The sequence below is a fragment of the Arachis duranensis genome, chromosome 2 (assembly GCF_000817695.3).
Source record: "Arachis duranensis cultivar V14167 chromosome 2, aradu.V14167.gnm2.J7QH, whole genome shotgun sequence".
Lineage (NCBI taxonomy): Eukaryota > Viridiplantae > Streptophyta > Magnoliopsida > Fabales > Fabaceae > Arachis > Arachis duranensis.
The window spans coordinates 20,021,313-20,030,117 of record NC_029773.3 but is presented as its reverse complement, the minus strand read 5'-3'; the positions used below and the strand labels follow the sequence as shown (position 1 = coordinate 20,030,117).

At 37.9% G+C, this 8,805-nt stretch overlaps 1 pseudogene; it reads left to right on the top strand.

Annotated features, from left to right (window-relative positions):
- The first annotated feature begins 309 nt into the window (after positions 1-309).
- Positions 310-8,804, top strand: LOC110278153 (uncharacterized; annotated as a pseudogene).
- Position 8,805: the final 1 nt, after the last annotated feature.

Genomic DNA, 8,805 nt, shown 5'->3' with positions numbered 1-8,805 from the left:
TATATATTTTTTACTTTTAGAGATCGTAATACCTTACCACCTCTGTCTTATGACTTAAGCATAAGGCTTTGTGTGGTAGGGTGTTACATTATGGTATCAGAGTAATTCGTTCCTGTAGAGCCTGAGAAATAGACTGACTATGCTTCTAAGCATACTCTGGCTGTGTCTACATTCTATTTAGGATGTCTGCTTGACATATATAGCATAAATGTTCATGAGCATTATCTTTGGAGATTCGAAGCACTAGACTTTAGATATTAAGACTAATCACCTTAATATCAATTGTTTGGTATGGACAATACCCAAATGATGTCTCATGGACGCGAGCGAGATGATACGGCTGATCTTAGGGTTGCTGCTGTGCGAGCTACTGCTGAAAAGGATGAAGCGGGTAACTTAGGAATTGTGATGGAGGTAGTGATGGATTAGGTAGGGAGACAACCAAGGACTAGAACTCATGCAGCTGACTAAATGGTCAACAGCATTTAGTTAAAGAGATAAAGAGATTCAAGGAGTATTCTGATAGAGAATATAAATGACTAAGATCCTAGTGGCTTATAATCAGAGTAACATTGTATAAGCGCAGTAAATTTGGTGGCTATATAATTATAGTGACGTGAGAAAGGAGTATTGGGATATGAGAATAGATAGGATTGACATAGGATCGAGGAACGGAGAGTGCGTGTATATGGGTTTAGGTTAGAATGATTTGACTCAGACTAAGAAATTGAGCAATCGTTCAGTGTTTGAGATAGATAAGAACGATTTGAGATTAATTTGACTTAGATGGAACACTTGAAGGGTAAGAAAGTTTGCGGTCATTGAAAAAGAACTAGACTAAGTTAAGAGTAAAAAAAAAAACGAGTATAGTTTAGGCGTGAATTTGATTAAGTTTATGATCTTGTAAGGGAGCGTATACAAATATTTGAGAGCGAATTTTTGAGGGCAAAAATTTCTGTTAGGGGGTAGGAAAAAATTCGAGAAATTAGTAAATAAAATTTTATAGTTTAGTGGGGTAGAGCTAATTAAAACAAGAATTTTGATACTAATTATAAAGAATTTAGCCTAAGATTGGGGCGAACGGGCCGAATCGGAAAACCGGGTTCATATTGAGCCCAAGGCCCAATCCAACCCTTTATATATATGAAGAGCATGGCTCTTTTTCCACAACCAACGAGGGAAACACGCTGGGAAAAGGGGGAGCAAGGGGAAGAGAGACCAAAACCCTTATTCAATTTCAATTTGCCATAACTTTTGATCCAGAGCTCCAATCGCCATACCATTTATAGCCACGTGTTCACCGCGACGAGCTCTACAAAACCCATCCAACAATTTCATAGGTAAGCCTCATTCTCACTCCCAACTGCTCATCCCTCAATTTCAAAAATTAATGAGTGCATGTGTTGAGATTTGGTTAAATCTTGATATTTAGGATCATATTGACCTTGAGAATGTGCTGGGTCTTGCTTTGATCTTCTGTTGGTAAGGTGAGGAATGTTTAATCTTTTTCAATTTATCTAATTAGTGAACCCGATGGTCATTTTAGTGTTGTTTTGTGAAATTAGTCTGGATTGTGTATTTTGAAAATAAATTGGTGGAGTTGGAGACTTGATATTGGATTTTGAGGAGCCGGAGACCCGTTTGGTGTGACCTTGGAAGCTTGGGTTTCGTGGAACGGTGACAAATGGTGAGGTTCTGGGTTTTACGAGGAATCGACCAAGGTATGGTTTTGGTTTCTCGTATACAATATGTGTGGTATCGTGAAAACTTAGGTTAGATGACTATAGGATAAGTTGAATATGTGTTTAGAGCATGTTTAATGATTTTAGTTGTTAATGTATGTTAAAATGATGAGGTATGGTCAGATTAATGATTCATTGATGTGAGTGTGGTTGGTGTTGGTAAGATGGATTAATGAATGATGATTTTGATGCTAATGGATGAGGATTTTGAATGTGAACATATGAATGTTAACAAATTGATAATTGTGTTTGTATATTTGAGAATTTATGAAATAAAATGGTTCAAATTGAGGCATGGTTGGTTGTAATTGAATATGGAGTTGTGTTGGGTATGTTTAGAGCCATTTTTAAATGTAGAACTTTGGTTTAGATAAAGAAAATTGGTGAAATAGAGGTTTAGAAATCTTTGATAAAAATTTGGTTTTTGACTAAATTTTGGCAAGTGATGGGCAGATAAATGTCGGTTAAGAATTTCTGAAAAGTATTTTCTAAAATAGTGTTGCAAGTATAGCCTTAACCGGCAAAATTTTTACTACCAATTTCGAATGTGTCACAATTAATAATAAATAACCGGGAGTAGAATCCCGGGTTATTTCCCTAAGAGTTGACACAAGATGCAAATTATTGGTTAGGATTTTCCTGAATATTTTTTTTTGAAATTGTGAACGGAAAAATAAATAGCTAGAAATTAAAGCAATGGATAACTAGCACGAGTTGATAATTAATTAAAATAAAAGGCCTTGGTTAGGGTAGAGAATTGGAATTTCTATCCTTGTTGTCTTTCTCAAATGTAATAATAAAGGTTCATTGCTCCCACTTAGTTATTCTCTAGCAATTGAAGGAAAGTCAAGTGGGCGTCACTAACTCTAGCTCACAAGTCCTAGTCACTTCATGGGGAAGGACTAGAGTTGGTGAGATTTGAGCTAGCTAGAAATTTTCAATTACAGATTAATACTTGGATATAACAACTCAAGGGGTTTCAATTACTCAAGCCCCACCCAATTTGGGAAATTTACTCTATTAACATGAATGCCATTTTCACAAACACATGGTAGGTGTAAATAAAAGACATGATAATTATGAGAAATTAATTAAATCAAAATTGGCACTAACAATAATTAACAATGATCAAACAAGCAATAAAAATAAACATAAACATAATTCAATGTATTAATAAAATTCAAGAGTAACAAGATCCAGACATAAATTCAATAACCAAACGGAAAAAGGTATTAAGGGAATTAAAGAAGAAACTAGAAATAAAATGATGAGGAATGAAGCTAGCAGCCGCTCTCTCAAGATCCAATTTGAAATAAAAATTAGAATGCCAAAACCCTAGGGAAAAGTAGGATTTTTTCTCATTAGAATTCAAAACTAATCCAAAACTCAAGTGAAAAGTGAAGTGTCTCATGTCTCAGCTCCATTCCAGCCTCTAGTCTGCACTTTCGGACTTGAAACTGGGTCCAAATCAGCCAAGAAATTGCCCCCAACGAGTTCTGTTAATTGCAGCACGTGACGCTCGTCACGCGTACACGCCAGCCACGCGTATGCGTCGCCGAACCTTGCACCTGGCCACGCGTATGCGTCATCCACGCGTGCAAGTCACTACCAGATTCTGAAATCCTAAATTTCTTGTGTTCCTTCCACTTTTGCATGCTTCTCTTCCATCTTCTAAGTCATTCCTGCCCTATAAAACCTGAAAATACTTAACACACATATCACGACATCGAATGGTAATAAGAGAGGATTAAAATTAGCAATTTTAATGTCAAAGAAGCATGTTTTCATTATAGCACAAAATTAGGAAGGAAACTTAAAAACATGCAACTTACATGAATAAGTGTGAGAATAGTTGACAAAACCCACTCAATTCAATCCAAAATATATCATAAAATAGTGGTTTATCAGCGATCCATAACTCGATTTCCGGAACCCCAAATTCTTTAAAACTTGTTTCATATAAAAGTTAGGTCCGTGAAGTATATGCCGTTTGAAGAACGAATAAAAAATATTTTAAAACGAGAAAGTTATTCCCGTCAGATGTTCAGTGTGCAAAATTGAAAATTCTGTAGTATTCAACAATTTTGCCATTCTACATATCTTGCGTATGCGAGTAGGGTGCTTGTGTATGCAAGCAGTGATTTTTGAGGGGTTGTGTATGCGACCTCCTGCACGTGACGTGACCAACCCTTTTCTGGTTGGGCATCTCGCGTACGCAAGCAAGGAAAAATGCATGCCCACGCGTACGCATGACCTCTGTTTTCAGCAAAAATAAATTTTGTGTTTTAAAGTCTATTTTTGAACATCTAAACCTCTATTTTTACTCTTTTAGCCCCAGATCTTAATAGTATGCCTAGTCATGAGATGAAGTTAGGAAAAAGTGGTAACTTGGGAGTGAAACAAGTTATGGGATAATGAATTATGATTATGAAGTGGTGATTTTGAGCTTGAGAAGTGTTAACTGAACTAATGTAACTATGATGATAATAATAATAAATTTCAATTGAGATAGAAATAGGTTGATGAGGATAATGACATTAAGGTATGATGGTGATTGAATTTGAGTGAATTTAATGAGATAGAGGTATCCGGGTAAGAGGCGATGGCAATTAATGATTATGAATGAATTGGAATAATAATGAAAATGAACTTGAATTTGATTGTGATATGCCTCCGGGTAAGTGGTGAGATTGCCAGGTAAGATGCAGTGGTCTTATCCACTTACTCTGGGAAAGTTCAAGACTTCGGGTAAGACGCAAGGGCTGTGTTCTATCACTGCTTACTCCGAGTCGAGAATTGTAACACTGCCTGGATAAGAGGCAGAGTGAAGTTGTCCCCTGCTCCGAGTACGCGGGTAAGATGCAAGGGTTGCGGCATTGTCCCACTTGCTCTGTGTTTGGTGTTCTGTCCACGGTTAGCTACCAGAATATGTCAGGCTGGCTAAGTGACTGATAGTTGATATCAACAACCATAGGGCAGGTATACATCATATGCATATTGTTTGAATTGCTTGTTTGTGTATTAATTAGGAATGCTTAAGTGAATTTACTATGTTAGTTATTATATTTGCTATTTGCTGTATTTGTATTCTACCTGTGCTTGTTTTGCCTCTTTCTTTGTCTGTGATTTCACCGGAGTTGGAGGATTAGAGGAAAGGAGGTGAATTGAGGGGTTTTGGATAGAGTTGGTTACATTTAGAACCTTAGAAGACCACCCTGATTATGGCTTTCGTCTTTAAATCTTTAAGTTTTATAATCTAATGTCAGAGTTCTACGATTGTCTCTGGATTTTCCAGGACCTTATTTATTATATATGTGGGCACCTTAACCATACTAAGAACCCCTGGTTCTCATCCTATGTGATATTGTTATTTTTCAGATGTAGGTCAAGATGCACCTCGCTAGGCGTCTGGACTTAATCTGTAGCGAAGTTGGAAGTTGGGGTTTTGTGTATTATTATGTATAGGTGTATATATATATGGTTAGACTTCTCCTTTTATATGTTTTACTCTTGTGCCTCAAAGAGGCTTGATGGAGAACTGAGGTTGTTTTGAGTAATTTAGATCTTGGGACTTGTATATAATTATATAAATTTCTCCGGCTTCTTCACACGCAAGTTTTTCTTTCACGTGAGTGTAATGACTTTTGTTTTAAACTTTCCTTCAAAGGCTCCTTGAATATTATATCATTTCAACTATATTATATATATTTTTCTTTTAGAGGTCATAATACCTCACCACCTCTGTCTTATGACTTAAGCATAAGGCTCTGTGTGGTAGGGTGTTACATATTCTACAACAGATTACATTTTGGCGTCAAGAATGCTGATGTGGTGCATTCTGGGTCGGTATGCATGCCTCTCTTTTCTAAACATATTTTAAGAAAATATCTTCTTTATAATTATATAAAATAAGTATTTAATAAATAATTATACTAGTTATCAATCATTGAAATTATTCTTTTACGGTATAATTTATAATAACTTTGCCTATATTACACTTGTGGTACATAGCCGGTCCCAAGCTCGGATAAAGGAGGAAGGTTGTGTTAGGTCTTTGGCAACCAACATAAAAATATAGCCGAACCCCCATGACATAAATCAAAGACATTATTGCGCTAAAGCTAGGTTGTTGCCCGGAAGCAACGCACCGTATGGCTCGAGAACGGTATCAAAGTAAGAGCCGCTGCATTGGTGACCGGATGTAGTGTTAAATGAGCAAGGGTTCTCGCGTTTTTATGAACGGACGAGGGTAAATAAGCTAGTACACAAAGTAAAAAGTAAAGGTCGAAGTGACAGAAGGTTGAGATTTGGGACATGAAACATAGGTACTCTAACAGGAAAGTCCATGGAGGTGGTGAACACCATGACAAGGAGGAAGATTAACATTATGTGCCTACAAGAAACAAAATGGGTTGGTGTAAAGGCTAGGGAGTTGGATACTTTTGGTTTCAAACTTTGGTATACAGAAAAGGTAAAGAATAGGAATGGGGTTGGAGTAATTGTGGATAAGCAGTGGAAGAAGGACGTAGTGGATGTCAAGATGGTGGGATATCGGATCATCTCTATCAAACTTGTGGTGGAGGGAGGTGCTTTCCATGTGATTAGCGCCTATGCACCGCAAGTGGGTTCGGATGAACAACACAAGATAAGGTTTTAGGAGGATCTAGAGAGTTTTGTTCAAGGCATACCTTTGGGAGATAAGATTTTCTTAGGAGGAGATTTAAATGGCTATGTTGGGAGAGAAGTGACTGGATATGGGAGTATTCACGGAGGCCATGGTTTCGGAGTGATCAATACCGAGGGTAAAACTATTTTGGACTTTTCCTCAACCTTTGATCTTCTTATCGCAAATACATGTTTTAAAAAGAGAGACGAACGTCTTATAACCTATAAAAGTGGCATGACAAGCTCTGAAATTGACTTCTTCTTGTTGAGGAGAGTCGACCGGAAATTTTGCATTAATTGTAAAATTATCCCGGCAGAGAGTTTGACAACACAACATAGGGTGCTCGTCATGAATTTTTGTGTTGAGCAAAATTGGGGAAAAGACATCAAACGAAGAATCCAAGGACGAGGTGGTGGCGGATGAAAGGTGAGGAACAAAGAAGATTCCTAAGACGGGTAGGAGAAGAGGCAAAGTGGGATGGGAATGGAAGCGCGGAAGAGATGTGGAGGGAGATGGCAGAAGTTATTAGAAGAACATCAAAAGAAAGTTTTGGTGAATCTAAAGGAATAGGACTAAGAGACAAGGAGTCCTGGTGGTGGAATGTGAGTATACAAGAAAAGATAAAGATAAAAAGAGAATGCTTTAAAGAGTGGTCTTTATGCCGCAATGCAGATAACTGGGAAAAATATAAGGCGGCTAAGAAAGAGACAAAAGTGGCTATAAGTGAAGCAAAAACAAGAGCATATAAGGGTCTCTACCAGTCTTTGTGCACGAAAGAAGGAGGAAAAGGTATATATAGAATCGCAAAGAGCCGGAAAAGAAGAAAGAGAGATTTGGATCAGGTTAAGTGCATAAAGGATAAGGATGGAGAGGTGTTGGCTCAAGAGGAGAAGATTAATGAAAGGTGGCAGAGCTACTTCTACGAGTTATTTAATGAGGGACAGAAGACTCTTCCGAGCCTTGGTCGATTATGCATAAGGGAAGAAGATCAAAACTTTGACTACTATCGAAGGATTCGAGACTTCAAGGTAAAAGAGGCTCTAAAGCAGATGAAAAATGGCAGGGCAGTAGGACCTGCTAATATCCCTATTGAGGTTTGGAAGGGTCTTGGAGAAAAAGGGATCAACTGGTTAACCAAGCTTTTTAATGAGATTTTAAGGTCAAAGAAGATGCCTGATGAGTGGAGAAAGAGCACCTTGGTACCTATCTACAAGAATAAGGGGGATATACAAAGTTGCAGAAACTATAGAGGGATTAAGCTTATGAGTCATACTATGAAGTTATAGGAAAGGGTGATAGAACAGAGGTTAAGAAAAGAGACACAAGAAGTTATGGGAAAGGGTGATAGAACGGAGGTTGAGAAAATAGACACAAGTAACAGAGAACCAATTTGGATTTATGCCAGGCAGATCTACCACTGAAGCGATATACCTATTAAGAAGGATGATGGAGAGGTATCGTAGTAATAAAAGGGATCTACATATGGTGTTTATTGATTTGGAAAAAGCGTATGATAGGGTACCAAGGGAGGTCTTATGGAAGGTTTTAGAAAAGAGGAGAGTAAGGATCGCATATATTCGGGCAATTAAAGACATGTATGATGGGGCCACAACTAGTGTGAAGACTCAAGGTGGTGTGACGGAAGAATTCCCTATTGGTATAGAATTACACCAGGGATCATCCTTAAGTCCATACCTTTTCACATTAGTCTTGGAAGTACTCACAGAGCACATCCAAGAGCCTGTGCTATGGTGCATGCTTTTTGTCGATGATATCATCCTTATGGGAGAGTCAAGGGAAGACCTAAATAAGAAGTTGGAGTTATGGAGAAAATCTTTAGAAGTGTATAGTCTGCGCATAAGCCGTAGCAAGACAAAATATATGGAATGTAAGTTCAGTCTGAGAAGGGAGAACCCCAATATAGAGGTGAAGAATGGAGAAAACATCATAGGAAAAGTTAAAAGTTTTAAGTATCTTGGGTGCATCATACAGGATAATGGAGAGATTGAACAGGATGTAAATCATAGGATCCAAGCAGGTTGGTCAAAATGGCAGAGTGCATCTGATTTTATATGCAACAAAAAAGTGCCTTTAAAACTTAAAGGTAAATTCTATTGCATCGCTATAAGACCGGCTATGCTGTATGGTACGGAGTCTTGGGTGGCTAAAGGGGAGCACGAACATAAGCTGAGTGTGGCAGAGATGAAGATGTTGAGATGGATGAGTGGTCATACGCGATTGGATAAAATAAGGAATGAAGATATATAAGGGAGAGAGTTGGAGTAGCACCCATTGTGGAAAAGATGGTTGAATCGCGTCTCAGGTGGTTTGGACATGTGAGAAGAAGACCGATAGAACATCCAGTCAGGAGGGTGGATGAGATGGAAGATGGACAAA